Genomic DNA, 22857 nt, shown 5'->3' with positions numbered 1-22857 from the left:
ATTCTTAAGGAAGAGCTAATGGGTTTTGAAAACATCTCTCTGAGTAATTTTCACTGTTGCATCTTTTATAACAAATAAGCCTTTATCATTCTAAACCACGTTTTGCACAATAATTGCTTTCTAGAATGCATGTGACTTATTGTAGAGCTCCTGCTAGTCTCCAAGTGCACAGTGATAATATATGAGACCAAAGGTCATAAGCCCCAGTATTTCTTCTGTAAGAGACAGCTCTTCAGCTACCAAAAGTAAATGCTTCAAGAATATAAAAAACAGGAAAAGGGCACATCCCCAATACTCTCCTCTTTTCAGCATCAAATAAAGCCAGGTCTGTTTCCCTGCAACAGTGACAACAAATCCTAAAGAACACTAAAAGCTGACTAAGATTTTTGTGAAGGATATGCTGGTCTGGTATCAGTTGTTTTCCTCTTTTTCCCTGTACTTGTTGAGAATCCAAATACTAAGCCTTTCAGCAGCAAAATAAGCTAAACTTGTCCAAAGGCCAGGGTGACTTGGTCTAGAAACATCACCCTGCCCCTGATTCCTCACACTCTCTCTAGACACAAGGGTATCAGGCCTGATACAGTCTTTCAAAGTTCACAGCAGCCTGTACTATCAGTCATTGACTGACATAAGATGAACTAAGGGAGTTTATAAATAGGTGAAGGATAGTGAAATTGTTCAGTTTGGTTTTATCAACTTTGACAGCTCCTTTTGTGAAGCTAAGCAGAGGAAGAAGATAGGATGTATTGTGTCTTGTATAGTAAGACTGTGACGCAGAAGAAAGTGCAAGTATGCATTTTGCTAGTCACCAGGGTACTCCAAAAGTGACTCATGTTGTCTTTAAGGCTAAAATATCCATCCATTTTAGATGAGAAAAAATAGCAGAAAAGCACACCTATTTTCAAGGTGAATATGCTTGCCATACTTGCTGCTGCTTTGAGAGTTTCATTGTATAAGAAATACATCACCTTTGATGGATGGCAAAAACTATTTCAGGAAAAGAGAAAGATACAGAATTTATTTATTAATTTGTTTTTCAGCTCTTACTCTGAACATGTGTGCAGGGTGTGAAGAAACACTAACATAGAAAATAGATCAAAAGAGGTGAAAAAAGATCAGAAGGAAAAGGAAAAGAAGCTCCTCGCTCAGCCTGTCATCTCCAAAACATCAAAAATTTTTCTGGGAAGACTGTATACCCCTATGTTTTATTAACCTTATAGTGCAACAGCCTGTGAGACAATGTAGTCAAACTCTTTTTATGTCAGTCCTAGCACAAGGGCGAAGAGGGCAATTTAAGGCAACTCTTGGACCAGGAATTAGTGGGTTAACTTGTGCCTCACCACCTGTGTCGGGTCACTGCCCATCTGCACTGCCACTCTGCCTGTTTGTCCTGGCCCTTCTGTTCCTTGCTGGCTGCTGCCACCTGGGCATGGCTTGCAGGCTGCTGGGAGGGAGGAAGAGTGGAGCCCGGCAGCAAACAACACATAAAGAGGAGAAGAAGGAAAACAGCTGAGAGGAACAGCAGCAAGGACTACAGTTGCTTGCAGTCCTGGAACAACTCCTGGCAGCCTGAGACACCTTATTACAAGGCAGTGCTCTCTTCATGGAGAGTGGATTTACTATACAGCTGTTAATTAAGCATGCAGCTACTCCTGTATTGTTTGCTTCCGAAAGCATTGGGAGGCTGTAAAATGTGATGTATGCAGTGTGTTAGGTTAGGATGGAGCAGCAATTGTGCTATGCTTAACATTCCTGTTGTCAAACAAACAAACCAGACCATGCCAAATGCGAAGCTTGCCCTAAAACACAGACTGCTGTCATTTGATATTGTAGATGATAGGTTTTTTAAAGCCACTAGTATTCAAGAATAAGATATAAATCTTGAAATAAATGTGTAAATATTTCTCTTTTTCTCTGGTAAAAGTGCTTGGAGATGGATGCATATGTAGTGAAAAATGTTGCAAATTCAGTGGAGAGCATGTTCAGCCTGCTTTGTTATTTCTATGGCTTGTATTATCAATATTTGCTGTAAAAAAGAGGACATTTGGAAGGTGTGCTTCAGAGACCTAGAGGGTGTTCAATGTTTGGTTCAAACGGGCTGGCACTCAGACGGCAGTTTTCTCTGGGCAGCCACCAGTGTTAAAGCAGGGGAAGCACAAAGAGTCTGTCTGTCTCCTTAGCTTTTCCCACCCACCCATAAATGCATTTTTACTGTAACTTGATAACCTTCCTAACTAAACCAGACACCCAAAAGCCTGTTTAACTCTGATACAGCTTGATGCCCTATACTCCAAGTATATTGTTGCTCTACACTCCACATGTAGCTGCATTTCAGTGGCGAAGTAAATAAAGTGTTGCTTATATAGGGTATTGTTACTCTTGTTGTTCTTACTAATGAAAAATTTGGTCTTATCCAGGCTCTAAAATCCAAGATCCATTTACTGAAATGGAAGTGTCTCACTATAAACCTCTCTTCAAAAATAAATGCCTTAGGGATAGGAAATGGGACTCTTATTTGTTTTTCCTTTAGGCTTCTAACTCAAATGGGTGAAAATTTGGTTTTAATTAAATGCAGAGAATAAAATGCTTTAAAAGAGGATCTTTATAACAATACTGTTTAAGACAAAAAAAGGATAATCCCTGTGACATGTCTCACACTCAGATGAAGAGTCTTTATATTTGCAATATCAGCGAAAACCAAATCCTGATGAGTAATGGTTTGGTAGAGCAGATCATGACTTTAAAGTATCAAAATCCAGCTTTGCAGTATTTAGTAAAAAAAGCACTTAATTTCTTTTTGGTCTAAATGAAAAATTTCTTTTAAAATTTTGTAATATTTTTTAGTTTAAAGTCAGGAGAAAATGCTATGCCACTCTAAAACACTGAATCAAAACCTGTACATTATTTCCAAATGTACAGATTTTTTACTGAAATATATTTCAGATGTGAAATAATAGTAATGCTTTTCAATTTTCTAATCAGGAGTGGAACATTGACTTCCTAATTCTTAATGGAATGAAGCTTGAATAATTAAAATAAGACTAGGCCAGGTTGTTAATATCAGAAAAGTAATATTTTTGCAGTCTCTGAAAACCCACAAAAGGAGAGCCTTTCCTATGTGCTGTACACTTCTGGTTTAGTAGTGACCCCCTTGGTGTCTGTGCTGCAACGTGTACTGTATTGACAGGACGAATTTCAATGCATGAGCTTGTGTATGTCACTGGCAAAAAATACAAAAAATAAAGCAATTCAAATAGCTTGGGTTTTGTAGGGGGAAGGGTAAGTTCATAGTATGGTATCATGTATTTTCATTTACATCAGTGAGTAATATATATGTTTCAGAGCTAACCCATACAAAAAATAACTGATGCAAAATGTGATGATAAAGGAGCATTATGGAAAAAATTCTTGGTTATTTTATAAGCCAGAGGACAATCTTGTTTTTCTGTCCTTAGAGAAGACTAAGTGAGAGAAAGGGAATACTACAAGTTGTGAGGACTGTAATCTTAAACTGAATCAGTAATTAAAAAAGGTTAAGTAAGTCCTAGCGCCAGGGACTCTCTTTTCATTATAGCCTTGTATGGTGTCAGTCACAGCAGGGTTCCTCCTTCCCATTGGGAACTCAGGGTGTTGTTGTGATGCAAGGAGTAAAACCAAAACTAATAATAGTAGGGAGAAAAAAATAAAACAACAAAAACATGAACCACACTCAATATGCAGAGTGTCTTTCTCTCTTTGGTCCTAAATACACTGTAGAGTAGAGGAGAAAGCCCAGCCACAAAACCACAGAAATATAACATTTGATGGGTTTGAACTGTGAGGCAGGAATCTGTTGCTGCTTTAAATTCCATAAACCCATTTGCCTCAAACAGGTGGAAAACCCTTCCATTACTAGAGGGTCAGCCTTGGTGTCTCTTAGTGCTTGCATCCATCACATCAAGAAATTACGTGCAGAATGATGCATTGTGGATGAGGGATTGTTTCATAGCTGGAAATTTTGTTGACCAGGTTAAACTAAGGATCACTCTTCTGCAATATGTTCAAACAGAGATGCACAAAGTACATTACTATGCTATTAAACTATTAGAGAAACAGAGATATCAAAGAAAAGAAAAATAAAAAGAGAAAAAAAACGTCTAAAGGTAGGGAGAGGAAAGGAGCTGGAGATGATATTTTATAGAAGTTTTTCCCATATGAAGTATGTAGGATCAGGTTTAATGTGGAATAGGCACTGTGTTCAGGACAGTTAAATTCCAGCAGCACTGAGAAACAGGTTTATAATTTGCATATGTATGAAGGGCCCTTAGACTCAGAATGAGAAAATAGGAAAATTTTCCATCATGGAAAGATATACTCTTCTCTTAGTTGCTTTAGTAGCCATCTGTAAATATTGTTCAGCGTGGGCGAATCACGAGGTAGGAGTGTGAAAAGTCTACCCAAGATCTGACAAAATGACTGTCCCCAAATTCTGCTAAGGAAGCAAGTGCAAACTCCTAAAGCCAGAATAAGTATTTTTCCTGCATGAGTTTGCAACCAATAGAATCAATGGTGATAACAAGACTTACCAATAAAATCCTAATTATTTTGTACATGGAAATCTGTAACACCTCAGAGTCTGGATAGAACATGGGGACTAATGATAAAAATGGTACACTAACATAAGGGATATTTTTTGAATATGCCATCAATGAAACCTTCAATGAAGGTCCTTTGGAATTCTCTGATACAATGTGGGTTGACACCTTCTTCTACAGGAGAGAAAATCCCTGCTCCATGGAATGGTAGATTCAGATAGAGCAGAGTTGACAAGCTTGCTTCCTGTGTCCCAAACAGCACAGTCCTCTGAAATAGACAAGCATTCCTCAGTTACTTTTCACACAGTTTAATTCCTGCCTGCTCAATTTCAATCATTTATACCAAACCACAATAATTTTTCTTTCTTTCTTTTTTTCCCTGAGCCTTACTTGCAAAAACTTCTTGTCAAAACTTTTTCTTTACAAGTCATAAGAGAACAACATACATTTCTTTTTCTTGTTTTTCTTCCTAATTTCTCCTTCTTACATTATTCTATTTATTTGTTTTTGTTTTCCTGCTTGCCTTGTTTATACTAATTGCAAATAAAAGTTTTGAAAATTCTGAATCTCTGACACCTATTGCTGTTGCTCACAAATATCCAGTATCAGATTTGGATATATGGCAAATAAGCTTTATATATCAACTAAACATTCTTGTCAATTGTATTAAATGAGTTAGCAAGCACACTGTAAGAATCATCTCAAAACAAATTGTTACTTTCTTCTCAAGTAAATAGAATTGGCTAACTTTTGCTGATTTTGCTGAAGATCTGTTTCTGCATAGCAGATGCAAACAGCATTGTCTAGATCCTTGTGTCTTCAGATGACAGTAGCAGCATTGTGCTCAGAGAAACCAGATCTGTACTTACAGTGATCCTCAGGGTATGTGTATTTTCATTGGCCTATGGTGATGGGGATGCAGTTACTTTGGACCTTATTCCCCCGAGATCTTATGCACTGCCACTGAAATAAACAGAAACTTTGTCCTAGATCTAAGAAAAAAACCAAGAATGTTCTCGCATTTTGGCTTTTAGAATTTGATCTCTGCATTACAGTCTGCATCCCTGAAATACCATTATGAGGGCTTCCTGTACAACACCCAGGGGTATTACACACCCCTTAACAAGATGTTTAACAGCCAGTACACTGAGTGTGGAGCCACACAAGAGCACCTGCAAGAAAATGCACATGGGGGAGAGGCCATAAGCAGACAGCCCTTTGCCTGCATTAGATCCCCAACCCCTGAGCTATAGGGCTAACCAGATACCTGAAGCAGACACTGATAGAAAAACATCAGCCTTCCATTTAAAAAAAACTGGGCTAACCACCACCAGCTTTCATTCAGTGCGCTTTTATTCAGTGGACTCCCAGCAGTTACTAGAACAAGCTGCCTAGATAAGTCTGGCAGCGAAATTACCTGTTTGCGCATATAAAGTAGTGGTTAAACATGAGCTAGCCATTGGTATGCTCACCATGGAGCTGCTAAGGATCTGCAGAACTTGTGCTCTTGAGTGATTAAAGTATTAAACACTGATGGTATGTGTTGATCTTGGGTGACTGATACATTAATGTCAGGCAGGGATAAAGAGATCATGATTTTTAGACTAAGCTCCCTCAATTCTACTAGTATGGCCCTAAGAACTTAGATATATTCCTGAGTTTGTACTTTTGTCCTTTGTTTAGTGAAAGTTCATAAACATGGAATGATCAGCATCCTTTAAATGAGTTCACATACTGTGTCTACGCCAAGCCCTGTTATTTACACAGGAATACTTGCATTATGCTGAGTGTGAGGTGAGTCATCATGAGAAGCTTTCAAATTAGATATTAATCAGGAAGCTCTACAGGCCCTAATTACTAGGTACCTGTGAAGCTGATACTGCATGTATGATGAAGGAGATAGCTGCACATCTTTCTCACCTATTCCAGTGAACACAGCCTGGGAATAGCTAAGTGAACAAGCTAACTCATTCACTTATATTAGAAAGCTAATATTGAGGTACCCAAGGTTCTGTACCCCAAAGGAAAAGCTTCTTTTAGCTTGGAGACATCATAACAGCTCAGGTGAAGACAAGTTAGCAGAAGCTTCATTGAGAAAGAGTATGTGTTCAGCAATGAATTTTTGACATGCAGGTGTCTCAGTAGTATGCTGCACAATGGCTGCTTCTCCCCATGGAAATCATTAAATTTACTACACTAACCTGCTCTGGTTTCTTTTGACTCTTCCTTTTTTATGATACAGTCAAAGAGAAATAACTTAGCATCCTTTGTTGTCTGAATGTCTAAACTAATTATAAAGAGGCACTAAAGCTTTATTTGCTGACTTGGCTTCTGTTGACTCATCTTGCTCAGTGTATAATGCACTGCTTTAAAATCAAGAGTACTTAGAGATAGTTTTGCATACAGATTATATCTGATGTAAGTGTGGAGATGTTGTTATCTAGTTGGTTCTCCTCTACTTGTACATGATTTAGAAAACAAAGGAGAAAATATCAGGCTTATCAATGGCCATAACCCCAGAAATATCATCTGTAATTTATACAACAGGATTTAAATTTCAGTGGCCATATTCTGTCCACGGGCATAGTCACAGCTATAACAAAACCCAGAAGGCTAAATCATCTGTATAGAATACTTTGATCTTAATTTGCATTATTATTCTCATAATCTATCTTAAGAATTCATTTTTTTTTAATTCCTTAGGGATGGAATTCTCACCAAATGTAATGCAGAGAGATATAAAGTTAGAGGAGAACCTAGATTATACCTGTCCCATTCTGCGACCCAGAGGACATCAGCTGTGCAGCTAGAAGGACCTCTTAAAGAAATAATGCTAGCTTGTGCATTTCTCTCAGGATGAGAGGATTCCTTCTTCTAACACTCTTTTTTGGGTAATTGGATGTGTTGAAGACTCTCACAGTTTGTGTGACTACAGTTTGTGTATGTAGTAATGGAGCTAACTGCTGATATATTTCTTTTATTCTCATTTTAAAAATTATACTTCTGGAGACATCTGGATGACTTAGTAGATAATGTTTGTAATTATAAGAAAGATTCTGATATTAAAACTCCTTGGGTCAAATATCCAGGGAACACTTCATAAAGTGCTTGACAAAGTAAAGAGAGAAGGAGTTTAAAAGGAAGCAATATTCATAATTACTCTATCTTTGCTTCACTCTAGCTTCTGAAAATGGCTGTGTTTTATTTGCAGAGTAGATTGCTAGAAAACCCTTCCTCTTTTCCTCCCCTGCTTCTGTCCTTCCATCCTTTCAACCTTTTCTCCCTTCTCCCTTCATCTCTTCCCTTCCTGTTCCTCCTGCCCTAAGCTACATGGGGAGCACAATAGGAAGACCTCCCTGGGGTCTTGGAGCAAGAGGAGACGTCCTGCACAGAGATGATGGGGTGCCTTCCAGCCAGGCGTCAGGATCGGACTCTGCCTCCTCCCTCACCAAACAGGAGGGACCTGAGCCAACGGAAGAATGCTGCAATTTTCTACTGGCTCTATACATGGAAAAGTCTAACTTTTTTTCCCCAACTCAGATAAGAGGAGCTAACAATCTGGCTGTACTTTTGTATTTTCTCCATAGAGTCAAAGGACTCTATGGAACCTTTTAGGTTCTTGGCTTTTAGGGCTACATAGCCGGCTCCTCCACAAAACTTGTGACAAGGCCACAACCAAGTCCATTAAAAATATATTGACTTGCCAAATACATGCATTTTTGCTTTAATCAGAGTTATCTGGGTTATAAAGAGTTCCTTAAATAAGCAGAGTTCCAGCTCTTGAGGTGAATGTATTTTATTAGGAAATATATGAGATGTTTAAAACGGATTTTATAATGAAAATAAGCAAGCCGCTATAAATGCAGCAATACTAGGTGGTGTCATTGTAATGTCGTGCATTCCTATTCTTACATGGCAGCCACAATGTGACATAATTTATGTGAGGGATTCATAATGTGCAGAAAAGAAATTGAAAGCACATTGCTTTTTGAAAACAAATCACAAAGTATTATTCTCCACTTAATCTATTCTGTACTTGCTGTAGCTCATTTAATTACCAAGAATTATTGTCAATCTCAGTTTTCACGTCCTGAAAAGGGCAAGTGCAGTTTGAGAAAACAAATTAAATACTCCTAACATATTTAAATTCACCTAGATGCCTCTAAGTGTTAGCTTTGAAGGAATTTTTTCTAGAGTGAAGACTTAGAGAAGGTACATAATTGTGGGACTAATATTATGTGGCTTTCTGGAGAAGGTGGTTTGCTCAGTCATTTAGTCACTTCTGTGACTTTCTTGTTATTATTATACAAGAAGTACTAGTTAAAATTGTCTGCTTCAATAGCATCATAAAATGAAATAACAATCCACTTTGCTGTAACAGCCTGAAGACTTCCTCTGTACACATGCGTATAATTTCAATTTTAAGTAACATAATTCCCATAAATGTCTCTAAGTATGAAGACTCAGGTAGCAAAAACATCTCTGTGTGGCTTTGCAGGGTGAAATAATTACTACTTATTCTGTGTCTTTATTTGAGGCCTGATATAGCAAGGTACTGTTACACAAAATGGTGAAAAGCCTTTTTATGACAGAAATGTCCGCTGTCTTTCCTACTAATCCTAGTTATATCAATATGGAACATGAAATACAGATGTAAGACATTCAGTATGCTACCAATTCAACCACTTGCTTTGAGTAGATCCTATTATACTCAGTTTGACCATTTGCATGAACTTCCTTATCACATCAAAATTATATTGTTTGTAAAGATTAGATGAGGTACCTGAATACATTTTCCTATTGTTCATCCATTTTTCATGACAGTTTCAGAAAGGCATTCCTGGATCTGTCTTGTCACAGGTTGTTTTTTAATCTACTTGTTCAACTGGGACATGTGGTCTCATTGTTGAATCTACGCCTTAACATTTAAAAAGGTTGGGAAATATGGGTCAGAAATCCCTCACAGAATGAGCCCTGGAAACATGCTTGTGGATTGCGAGTATTTTTTCATAAATCGTGGGGTATCACTTCCCCCATGGTTGCTTTAAAAGAAAACATTATTCCATTTGTTCTGCCCCCTTTTCCTTTTCTGCTTTCCTGTAGCCTATGATGGGTTTTTTTGCAAATAAAATGTTCAGGTATTCTCTTTCAGGAGAAGGCATCCAACTACTTTGTGGACTAAAGCTCACACCCCACAGTGGGGAGCAGGGTTCATGTCCTACCCATACCCAGGATTTTTTAACAGCCAAGCCACTCTGTGCCAATGGATTTCCTTCTCAGACATGCCCAGGTCTGGGGAGACAAGTCACCTTGCTGGTTGTCACAGTGCACAGCACTGTAGCACTGACGCTTCTTTCAGCACCTCAGTTCACCATCTGCCAAGGGGCAATTATTTTCCAGCTGCAGTTGTGCACGGAAGAAAGTATCAATTGCACAAGTACCACAGCAACAAAGGCAAGATGGAAGAGTATTAGTTATAATGAAGACAGCAAGAAAAAAACTAAAAGAATAATCTGAGGGACTCCTGAATGAGGAAAAATGATGATTCCTCTCTTCTCATGCTTAATCATAAGTGCATCAACCCCAGAATAAATAAAGTTCACCATTTTCTTGAGAAAGCACTATCTAATTGATGTAAAAAGAGCTTCTTGGTTTGCTTTATGATCTTGAAGGCCAGCCATTTACATTCTACTTGCTGACTTTCTAGAGTTTTCCCAGTGTATTTGTGATTATACATAGGTCTCTGTCTGAAAAAATGGTAGAATATCAAAAAGGAAAAAACATTTTTCTCTCTCCTTATATGTGCACCAAAACATAGATGTCTGGGGAAGTAAAAGAAGAATGTTTGTGAAAAACTGTGAACACTGATTGGCAAAAAAATGGATTTGTCTCTCTAATTGCTATTTCCAAAGTAATCTGCTTGTGTTCTACTTGTAGGATACTCAGTTATGACTGTCATCCAGAGTTGTAATTGAGCTGGCTTAGCATAAAGAAGTGGATGTGAAACCTGCTTTGATTTCTAACAGCCAACAACACTGTGGCCCAAGGCTTTGGGAGAAAAAGTGACACTCCAGCTTTCTGACATGGTACTTCAGACTCTTGAAATATGAAATCTGCAAAGTGAAAAGATTTTATTTAAATTTTTCTTCTGTTTATTTTTTTCTTTGTTGCTCTATGGGCCTGGAGCTACATTCGTTCAAGCCTTAGAATCTTTATCACAGTCAAATAAGCCCTGACATATACTTTGGTTTGGGTTTGGAGCTTTTTTGTTAAGACTAATGTTCATGTTAAAAAAGGAAAAACAGCCCATCTTAATGAAAGATCATTTCCAAAGCAGAGGACAACAAAGACAAAGCAAGAAAACAGACAAATAAACAAATCATAGAGCAAGGATGGATTTGCCACAGCATGCTGCTTTTGTTTGGGATAGAGTTAATTTCCTTCAGAGTGGTGAGTATGGGGCTTTGCTTTGGATTTATGCTGGAAACTGTGTTGACAAAAAGGGTGATTTAGATACTGCTGAGCATCAAGGTCTTTTCTGCCTCTTACCCCACCCACCAGCGAGAGCGCTGAGGGTGCCCAAGGAGCTGGGAGGGGACACATCCAGGCCAGCTGACCCTTACTGATCACAGGGGTATTTCATACCATATGTCATCATGCAATACGCATAGATGTATGCCATATGTATACATATATATATATATACGTATGTATGTATGTATGTATGACACGTCATGCCAGCACGTAAAGCTGGGAAAGAAGAAGGAACAAGTGGGTGTTCAGAGTGATGCCATTTTTCTTCCCAAGTCACTGTTGTGCACAAGGGATCTTTGCTTTCCTGGGAATGGCTGAACTCCTGCCTGCCTGTAGGAAGTGGTGAAAGAATTCCTTGCTTTGCTTTGTTTGTATGTATGGTTTTGCTTTCCCTATTAAACTGTCTTGATCTCAACTCATGAGTTTTCTCACTTTTATTCTTCTGATTCTCTGCCCCACTCCACTATGGGGAGAAGTGAGTGACCAGCCTTGTGTGGCTGAGTTGCCAGCTAGGCTTAAACCAGGACACATGGGAGGGAAGAATTGGGCTCTAAGTCCAGTCTAACCAGTACAAGCTGTGGAGTAGGTCATCTTCTGCTTAATTATTATGTTTTCAACTATGCAGATGCATTTTTGTTTTGCTTTCCCTCCATATTATTCTGATCTCTACTTATACTTACAGAAGAGAGCTTTTGAGAGGTACAGGTATATATTTGCCTAAAATACTTACTAAAAGACCACACCTTCGAAAAATGAGCTGTGCCTGTGACAGATATACTGAACTGCTACACCTTAAACCCAAAGTTCTCAATTCAATTGGAGAAGAATCTGTCGAAAACCTGTGCAGCCAAAATTTGTTAATTTTCATCAATCATAATCATTTTTAGTGGTAAAACAGTAATCCTTCAGCTTCCAACCCCTTCCAAACTTCCAAACAGATGTGTCAATTAAATGTAGTGGTTTTAGAGATGTAAATGTCCGTCATTCATGTAAAACCCACAAAGCCACATAAATAAAGTAACATTAATTTACTTGGATTCTGGTTCAGAAGCAAAATAATGACTTGTGGGACATCATGCATGTCATAATCACTAGACCCATCAGCTTAAAAATGTTTCTAAAAAGTATCATCACTCTGGAGTATATTGTTTCTGTGAACAAACTCCAGTGATGAGGCAGTTCTCACTGTGGGCCATGAAAGCTAAACCAGAAATCTGTTCTTCAGAGAAAGAGCACCAGTCTTTCTAATGTTTGATGAAAAAAGAATAGGCTGTCAGAAAGAAATAAAAAAGACCTGAAATCAGGAATCACTTAAAAAGAATCTGTGTCATAAGTGATGTGGAAAGAGAAGCTGAGTAGCCAGAAATTAACTTTGGTTTTGTATGTTTTGAGTTTTAACAAGCAGTAGTAGAAGAGATTTGAGTGGATAATCAGGGACATAGGGGAAAACTTCATGAAATTAATTTATGCACTTACATTTTTTCCTTCCTCAGTCATTTGATTCACTACAAAATCAAGTGTAGAAAATTTTCTGAAACACACCAGCTTTGCTTCCTGAGAACAGACACCTGGGACAGTTGTCAAAGCTTTATCTGGCTCAGTTGGCCTGGTTGTGCAGACCTACTTCTGAGGTTAATGGTGGCCATCTCATAAACAATGACAGATACAGACAGCCAAAAGAATGTCATGGACTTAAGCAGCCAGAACCCCAACCATATTCAGGTCTTCCAGTGTGAGTGCTGTTTCAGCTGTTAACCTGAAAACACAAAAGAGAAAAAAATAATAACAAAATTGAAGATGTTTCATTTAAAATCTACCCACAAAAACCCACATTTCTGTTTCCCAAATACTTCTTATTTGCACAAACTCTGCCATTCAATTGGACTTTTAATGGGGAGTGAAGAGGAAAGGGAACAAGGGCAGACCTTGCATTTTAGGCTAAAGAAGGAACGCTTTTCTTCATGCAGGGTGCCTAGTGGTGTTCCCATTTACTTAGAAATTCACAGGTTAGAGTGTGTGTTGAAGACACAAACATTTCACCCAGGTTCAGCCTGTCTGCCTGCCGTTAGCAGGCTCCCTGCCTGGAGTAGGTTGAGAACAGCTGTCCTCTTCCAGGCTCAGTTTTGCTGAGAGTTTTCCACTCCAGCTACTTGTCACTGCATCCCCTGAGGCTACTGGCACCCTACACAGTCTGACTGACTACATTAGCTTTCTAACCCACTCTGAGGGCAAAACCCCACAACAGGTTAACTTCAAAGTTTAAATAAGAAATAACTACTAATTTTACTTCAGCTTATTAAGGCATTTTCCCACAGGAAATGTTTTCAGCAGGTGACAAGAGAGCAGCTTTAGATGAGGGGTTTTTTTTCTCTGTCATAACAGCTTAAGGCATAATTTTGTTTGCTACACCAGAATCAAAACCAAACATTCAGGAAAACAAGCAGTATGTGTATCCCAGTGTATTTTGTTTTCATGGACAGGTTTTGGTAGTGGAGGGGGCTACAGGGATGACTTCTCTGAGAAGTTCCTAGAGGTTGCCTCCATGTCCAGCAGAGCCTATCCCTGGCAGCTCCAAGACAGAAGTGCCAAGGCTGTTCCAGTTAGACATAGTGGTAACGCCTTTGTGATAACTATTTAAGATGGTTAAAAAAAAAAAAGTTATTGCACAGTTTTAATTGCAGCCAGGGAAGAGTGGAGTGAGAATATGTGAGAGGAACAACTCTGCAGGCACCAAGGTCAGTGGAGAATGAGGGGTAGGAGGTGCTCCAGGCACCAGAGCTGAGATTCCCCTGCAGTCTGTGGTGCAGCCCATGGTGAAGGAGGTCTGCCCCTGCAACCCATGGAGGATCACAGGGGTGCAAAGATCCATCCTCAGCCCCTGGAGGAGGCCCACGCTGGAGCAGATGGATACCTGAGAGGAGGCTGTGACCTCATGGGACACCCATGTTAGGGCAGGGACCTGCAAACCCATGGAGAGGGGAGTCCATGCTGGACCAGGTGTCCTGGTAGGACTTGTGACCCTATGGGAGACCCATGTTGAAGTAGCTTGTTCTCGAAGGACTGCACCCCATGGAAAAGTGACCCACACTGCAGCAGTTTGTGAAGAAACACTGGCCATGGGATGGATCCATGTTGCAATAGTTCATGGAAGACTGTCTCCTGTGGGAGAGAATTCACACTGGAGCAGGGGAAGGTCTCTTCTCCCTGAGTGGCAGCAGGAACAACATGTGATGAACTGACCTCATTCCCTGTCTCCCTGTGCTGCTGGGGAGAAAGATGTAGAGCCTGGAAAGGACTGAGGTGGGGGGGCAGATTTAAGACTTGTTTTACTTCTCATTATCTTCCTCTAATTATGTTAGTAATAAATTCAATTAATATATTCAAGTCTTTTTACCCATGATGGTAACCAGTGAGTGATCTCTGCTGGTCCCCATCTCAATCCATGAACCCTTTGTTATATTTTCTCTGCCCTGTCCACTTGTGGAGGGGAGTGATAGGGTGACTCTGGTGGGTACCTGGCATCCAGCAAGGGTGAACCCACACTTGAGATAAGTGATCCCAGCATGCTCATCCAGCATCTCAAAGTCTTGCTAGAAGAACCCAGGCTACAGGTTGGCTGATACTCCTATAATGCCATAAGGTTTTCACTATATTTAACCAGAGTGACTGAAAGTATGTTTCACACACCCTCATTGTAGAGAGAGAATTACAGTAGGCTACATGACGAAAAGATAACACAGCTTTTGGAGACATAGCAAGAGGATCCTCCTTGAGAACTTCATGTATTGCTTTGGCCTTATAAAAGATTGTTTTTCTGAACTTCATGCAATTTTTAGAAAGGCCACTTTTTGTTTGACTTTTGGAAGAAACAGATTTCAACATGTGTCAAGTACTTTTAAACAAAATTCATCAGAAAGGATAACCTTAGACCTCCATTCAATATCTTAACCTTCAGAGACCCTTTGATTCAAGTGATACCACTGTGAAATTGTATTTTGTATAATTTCCAGGAGAAAAGCATAAATATTTCCAGCAAAGCATTCTTAATCTAAGTTTTGTTTTCTAAGTGTGTTTCTTCCTTTCTGGATCTTGTTCCTGTCATAGGAAACCTTTTTTGTTTTAATGGAAAAAACAAAATGGATGGATTCCACAGCTTTTCATTTCACCCACTCTGCAAACTCACAAAACCATAATATAAGGCATTTGTGACAAATTCTCAAGAATAATGTCTGAGAGCCGCTTGCTACAATGTCACCTCAGAATACTATTTCTGTCACTTCCTGTTTCTCACCATGCTGAAAAGAATTGAAAACATGACATTTCTCCTACTATTTGTGCACTTTTAAATTCTGATCTCAGCAGGAGCCAGGAAAAGCACAAGTCCACAAACTCAACTGCTGCACTCTAAGGGAAAATGAGATTCAGCACAAATGACCATTTCATTGATTTAGATTCATATTTCTGTACAAAATATTATTATTAAAGGCTTAGAAGAAATTTTCGGAACATGTGGCCTATTTCTGACATCTGTTTTACAATAGGGTGAAACAGATCCTTAGGTGTGTTTATTTCTTTCCACAGACTACAAAGTTGTGACCAGCTCTGCTGTACATGTTTACACTTCATATGTATCCATTTGGTCAGATAAATCCCTTCTTCTTTCCTTACCTACAGGCAGATACATCGGTCCCTTAATTGATCTTGCCTTTTTGCATCTTGCAATGACTATATTACATTGATCGAAAAAGACACCTCTATTTCATGTATATAATATTTTTCAAATACTGAAGAAGTTACAGCATCCTGCTTACTCAACAGCTGAGTAGAGCATCTAATCTCCACTAAACAATTTCCATCTTGCAAACCAATATATATATTAACTGTGCTATTTTTTCTGTACCACAGTCGCAGTAAGATAATTATATGATTTTTCCATTCGGAAAAGACCTCTAATTAGGATCATTGAGTCCAATCATTAACCCAGCACTGAAAATCCACCAATAAACCTTGTCCCGAAGCATCATATCTACATGTATTTCAAACGCCTCCAGGGATAGTGGTTTCACCACTTCCCCAGGCAGCCCATTTCAATGACTGACCACACTTCCAGGGAAGAAATTTTTTCTAATATCCAATCTAAACCTCCACTGGCACAACTTGAGGCCATCTCATCTTGTCCTATCGCTCGTTACCCCGGAGAAGAGATAGACCCCTACCTCGCCACAACCTCCTTTCAGGTAGCTGTAGAGAGGAGTAAGGTCTCCCCTGAGCCTCCTTTTCTCCAGGCTAAACAACCCCAGCTCCCTTAGACACTCCTTATAAGACTTGTGCTGCAGACCCTTCACCAGCTTTGTTGCCCTTCTCTGGACTCAGTCCAGCAGCTCAATGCCCTGCTTGTAATGAGGGACCCAGAAATAAACACAGGATTCAAGATGTGGCCTCACCAGTGCCGAGTACAGAAGGATGATCACTACCATAGTTTTGCTGGCCACATTATTGCTGATAATAGCTATGCTTCTTTTTGTAATTGTTATTTGCTTAGAAATAAAGACATTGTAGGTTTATCATCCTTGATTCTCTCTCTTTTCCATAGCTTCAATGCCAGATTCAATTCCACATTGTGAAGAAGAGTCCTAAATACATTTGACATGCTATTTACTTTATGGTATAATTTCTAAATAAAAGCTTCTTCTCTCACTCATTTAAGTGAAGTCAGAAAAGTGACCCAAAGAAGAAAATATCAGTTTATGACTGACAGAACAAAATTGCAAAAAATTGCCCCTTGTTGCAAAAGATGTTAGGAATGGCCAGACAGTGTTTGTTCAGTCATGTGGGTCTAATTCTGCAGCTCCTGGTTATCAAAGAAGAAATTTCTGGGTTTCTCCATTAGGAAGGACATTCCTCTGCACAGCCTGTCTACTGTGAGAGAAGAGTTTCCCTGTGCTTAATTGGTAGCAGCTTGTGAAAGCAGCTGTGTGATAAAGGTTTCGGAGGATAAAATCTGGGTAAAATGATCTTAAAAATCTTCATTGCTACTGAATGATTTATGCATAAAAAAAATGGTTCTATGTTATATTAAATAATAAAATATTGGTCAATGAGGAAAGGACTCTAGTATTCTTGGGAAGATCTGAATGTCATCCAAAGCCAATCCGTGGAGTTGACTGTTGGCAACTTAATTGCAAAACACATTTCCGTAGTAGATCAGAAATAGAATGCTTGAATTTGTACAAGTTAATTCCTGGTAGAATTTACAGTACACTAGGACAGATGCTTCCTCCTGTTTGTGTAGCACGACTAAAATCCTGAGCTGGAAAAGGGATAAAAACAAAAAGTGCTTGTCTCCATCCTTTTTATTTGTTTGTTTGTTTAAAGGTAATGGTAAGTTTTTTAGAACGTTTTTTAATAAATAAGTAAAGCAACCATTCTGCAATGAAAAAGAACCAAGCTGCCGTGGTAATTTTAGACCTGGTGATATTACAACCACCAAATAAGTACAGAAAACTGTGACTGCATTTCTTAAACATGTGGAGGGAAGTCATATGCAGTTGGAATGTCTCTGCAATCTGGGTTTGTAGTCAATCATTTGACTTCAAATATAAGTTTTCCACTAATAAAAGTTCAAATGGTTCAGATTGGCTTCTTATACAAAGAATGTACTAAAATCTTGGCTGTGATGACATTCATGGGCATGGAAATATGCTTTATATTAACTTAAATTTCTAGAAAGTGAAAACACTTAGAAGCCTTTTCCCCTTACTGAAATTTTAAAATGTTGCTTTGGGTTTTTTTGTTAAAAGTGCCTGGATATCTTAAATATATTGAAATAATAGAAGATATACAGTTTGGATATAATATTTTAGCTTGAACTCCTATGTTGATATCAAATAGTGATTATCGTAAGAAAATTAGGACAAATTTTACTAATGTGAAAGTCTCAGATAATTTGTTCTTGAGTGATTTGTGACTTTGCAGCCTCAGTGTTGGAGTTAATACCACTTAATACCTATGGGAAGTTAATACCACTTAATACCTATGGGAAGGCCGACTGTGAAGAAATTCAATTAACATTTCTTAGTGTTTTCAAAAAATAATGTACATTTATGTGGAAGTTATTCACTTAAATAGTGGAAACTAAGACTGAAATTACTGTTTCCTAAAAATTACACATTCAGCTTTTCAAATTTTCCTCTCTTTACAAATTTCAGGAAATATATTTTTAATAGAAGAAATTTATGACTTTCAAGTGGTGAAGAAATCAATCTGGATGGGCTGTACTATGCCCCAGTTTGTGGTTTCTCTGATCAGTCCACTTGTTTTTATAGGATGATTATGATAGTTCTCAGTTGCTGAGGAAGCCTTTGAGTACAATATGACTACAAAAAGTACAAGGTATAAGACAGAAAGACATTACAATACAGTGTTAACAAGTGAGTCATACTCATCATAAATATAAACCAACCCAAACCAAACTGAACCAGAAAAACCCAACCAAACAACCCCTTCCCAGAAACTGCTTCCAAAAGCAATGAAACAACAACAGCAACAACAATAACAGCAACAAAATCCAGCAAAAACAAACAAGCAAACAAACCCCAAAACCAACCCAACAAACCTATTTAAATTTCTCCATCTTTTTCCAATTACAATCTGAAGATCTGTAAAAGTCCAGTAAAGATCCTAATTATGTGTTGAATTGATAAATTCCATGAGATTATGTATATGATTAATTGCTTTGATATATCCAAGACTTAATTCTTAATGGTTAATTTTTAGTGTGGTGTGTTTGTAGTACGGCCAAAAGTACTTTAACTGTCGTATTTAATTTTGAAATGCAATATGTAAACACGATGATTGCATTAAAAATCCTAAGAAAGTGTTACAGAAAGAATTTTTTATCAAAACCTGTACAATATTTTAAAGTAAGTTTGCAATTTGTGAATACAGAAGTATATAAGGTTACTGTAAGCCTATTGCTGAGCATTTATTAATTGTTTTGTAAAATAAAAAAGATCTGCATAGATTCAAATACAAGAAACAGATTAAAAAAAAAAGTAATAACAATTTTCCACTGTCTGATTAAAAAGCAGTCTTCCCAAGGTAATCAAGCATTGCTTATCTGGCTTGAACTGATTGCTTAAATCTCTACTTTGTTGATTAATTATGTTGCTACCTTCATTACATCAAAAAGTGTCTGATATGGATTATTGCATTCTAACTCCAGAGAAGTATCACTTCCTACAGAAAGAAGTCCAATATGAAGCAATACTAAATAATTAAAGAGAAAATCAAAGATCAGAAGTGAAAATCTGACTTGCAAAGTGAAAATGTAACTTTCAGGTAAGCTAACAAAATCAACCCTGTACCCACAGATGCCCAAAAATTCTTCCATATCTACCAGAAACTGATGTTCAGTCTTTGACCCAGTCCCTTTCTCATTGTTGCAAACACATCTGGAGTTTTATTGTTTTATCTTGTGGGTCCCTTCCAACTCAGAATATTCTGTGATTCTATCTTTTAATGCTATTTCTCTGACATTCCTGTCCTCTCCAATTCTTCAGCACTTTGGAATTTTATGTTATATGTTTGATACTTGAAAGTTGGAATGAAAAAACAAATTGCAACCCAGTAGACTACAGTTCTCACACTTTCCTGGCATATGATTGTGATTTCATAAGTACTGCATGTGTATGTGAGCACTGTATATTTTCACAGTACTAATTTAAGGGAAAAATCCCAAAACATTGATATGAGAAATAACCTGAAGGTCGACATGGTGATCAAAAGAAGTAATGATGATCGGCAAAAACTGACTCCCATTGGGATTTATTACATATTGAGAAATTCCATCAGTTGTACTTTTAACTTTCAAACTCATGAAAGATCTAGAAGAAAAACTACAGATATATTAGTGAATTTGTACTGAATTTCGATACAATATAAATTTGCAAAAACCAGACAACTCAGACGATTACAAAGAAGTTCCAGAGTTGTTAGCAAATGCATAGAGAACAACATTAGTAAAGTATAAGTTTACAGATATAAAAAAAATAATTAAAAAGCCCTGCAGAACTGCAGAAGATAAATTGGAAAACAGGAATGCCAAAAGTATCTCTGAGATTATATTAGACAGCAAACAAAGCATAGTAGGATTTTACATCATGTTATGGAAGAAAACCACCAATGCAATTTTAAAATGTCTCCGTTGAGAAATCATGCCATGAAGGACAAATATAATACCTATTTATCTTATCCTGCAGGATATATACCTTGGATAGTTTGTTAAAATTTGAGGACTGTGTTATCAATTAAAAAAAAAAACAAAAAAAACCTGTAACTGAGCTGTTTAAGAGATTAAAAAAAAAAGAAGATCAAGGGAGTTAGAATAAAAACTAACTGATTAACTCAAAGCACACAATAAATGACATTGAACACAATGACACTATTCACTCACTTTAAAAACTCTTAAAGTTCCAATACTCATTTCTAGATGTGGATGAAATTTTGTGGCTGAGATTTTATTTTCTAGGAACATTTTTTAACAGAGAGTGATAGTATTTTTGAGAAATGTATGAAAAATGAAAATTTTAATTCATCACGATATGTTTGTAGTGAGAGAAATATGCCATAGGAACAGGAATGTGCAAACAAATAAACCCATATTTAGAAATTAGTCTTTTTAGTTGCCATCTTTAGTTTCTCTGTGTCTGTCCTCCGAACAAAAAAAAATAATTTCTCTGCTTAGTACCTTGAAGCAGAAAGTCCTGAGAGACTCCCATCAACTTACTTTATTGAGGCAATAATCCACTGCTCTGAAGGGAATAGGCATGATGACATACTGTAAGTACTAAGGATGCATCAACACCCAAAAATGAGATGATGCTGATTAAAAAAGAAGGTTAGAATTTGGATTCAAGAATAGATATGAAAACAGGGAAATTAGGTCAGAACATTAGGGGAAAATTGGCAGAAAAAACAAATTGGTGGTTTAATAGTGAAGGTGTAAGGACTATGATCAAGTGTATATGGATAAAGCCTAGCACACCCTACAGGAAAATGTAAATATAGTAATAATAGATTTCAGGAAATTTGCCTTGAGAACATTTAAAATTAAATTGTCTGCAACACTGTTGTCTTTGTGGTGAATGGCAGTTTTTGCACTGGATAGGGAAGGAACAAATAGACCTTTTTCATTATAGGTGTCTGGGTTTGTTTGAAGAAAAATTCTTTTAAAAACTTGAGATTTCTCAAGAATGTGGTGTCTGATGTCAGTATTACAGGGAGATTGTTTCCCTTCCTCACTTAGTACTCAGTCAGTGTAGCAAATAATCTAAATGTTTGTGTAATTGATGCAAGATTGTGTAGTGGATGCAGCCATAGATGGTTCTGCTGCAGAAAACAGGATGAGAAAAACACAAATGAAAACCAAATACCATGTCTGGATTATGTTGTACACGTGGTAGTTTGTACATCTGAGAGGAGGAGGGAGAGAAATTGAGCCAGTGAGGGCAAATTCCTCAAATAAACAGGAAGAGGTTGTGGTTTCACCTGAGGGGGAAGGAAGTACTTTGGCTTCCCTGTGCTAAAAAATGTAATTCATCACTGCCCAGTATGCCCTGTGAGCATGCTACTTCATACGGCACTGGTGAAGAAACTTCAGGGACAAAACACATTACTGACTTCATTACAGTGTCATGTCCTTTCACTGTCCCTCTGTTCTTGGCACTGGTGAGGCCACACCTCAAATCCTGTGTTCAGTTCTGAGAAGAAAGACATTGAGCTGCTGGAATGAGTCCAGAGAAGGGCAACAAAGCTGGTGAAGGGTCTGGAGCACAAGTCCTGCGCAGCTGAGGAAGCTGAAGTTGCTTAGCCTGGAGAAAAGGAGTCTCAGAGGACACCATATTGCTCTGTACAGCTGGCTGAAAGGATGCTGTAGTAGGAAGGGATCAGTCTCTTCTCCCACATAGCAAGTGGCAGGATGACTGGAAATGGCTTCAATTTGTGCCAGTGGAGGTTTAGCTTGGATATTAGGAAAATTTTCTTCCTTGAAAGGGTGGTCAGGCATTAACACGGGCTGCCAAGGGAAGTGGTGAAGTTACCATCCCTGGAAGTATACAAAAGGCATGTGGATGTGGCACTTGGGGATCTGGTTTGGTGGTGAACAGAGTGGTGCTGGGATAATGGTTGGACTGGATGATCTTAGATGTTTTTTTCCAACCTTAACAATTCCATCATTCTGCTCGAGCAAGAACAATTAGAAGCACATGCACTTTTTTTTGTGAATTTGTTTGGATTTTAATTCTTAAAGCTGGTTCGTTTTGTATGTTCAGCTCCTGAATAAATATTTAGGTACCTTATCATAGACAGCAACACTGTTTAATGTGTTTGTTTTCAGTTTGCTCTGTAAACACTCTGTATGGGATATACAGCTCAGGGGCCATGAAAGCAAGCAGCTGAGAGGAGTGCTACTCGTGCCTTGGCCTGGCTGCTGCTGGAAGAGCCAGGGTGAGCATCTTGGAGGGGTGTAAGATACTCTGAGAAGAGAGAATAGGCTCATAGCTAAGCATTATTCATAGCGAAGAAGTTAGACTCTTGGAAAGTAGAAGGAAAAGAAAGGGTCTACCTTATAAAGATATTGTTACAAAGTAAGAGAGTCTCTCTTCAATAATTTGCTTTGCAAGGCAGGTTTACATGTGTTGGTGATTGTAGTGGTGATGATGATAGTTGTGCCTTGTATACTTCAGTGTGT

Source organism: Corvus hawaiiensis, chromosome 3 (genome assembly GCF_020740725.1).
Source record: "Corvus hawaiiensis isolate bCorHaw1 chromosome 3, bCorHaw1.pri.cur, whole genome shotgun sequence".
NCBI classification, from domain to species: Eukaryota; Metazoa; Chordata; class Aves; order Passeriformes; family Corvidae; genus Corvus; species Corvus hawaiiensis.
Note: the sequence above shows the minus strand (reverse complement) of the source record.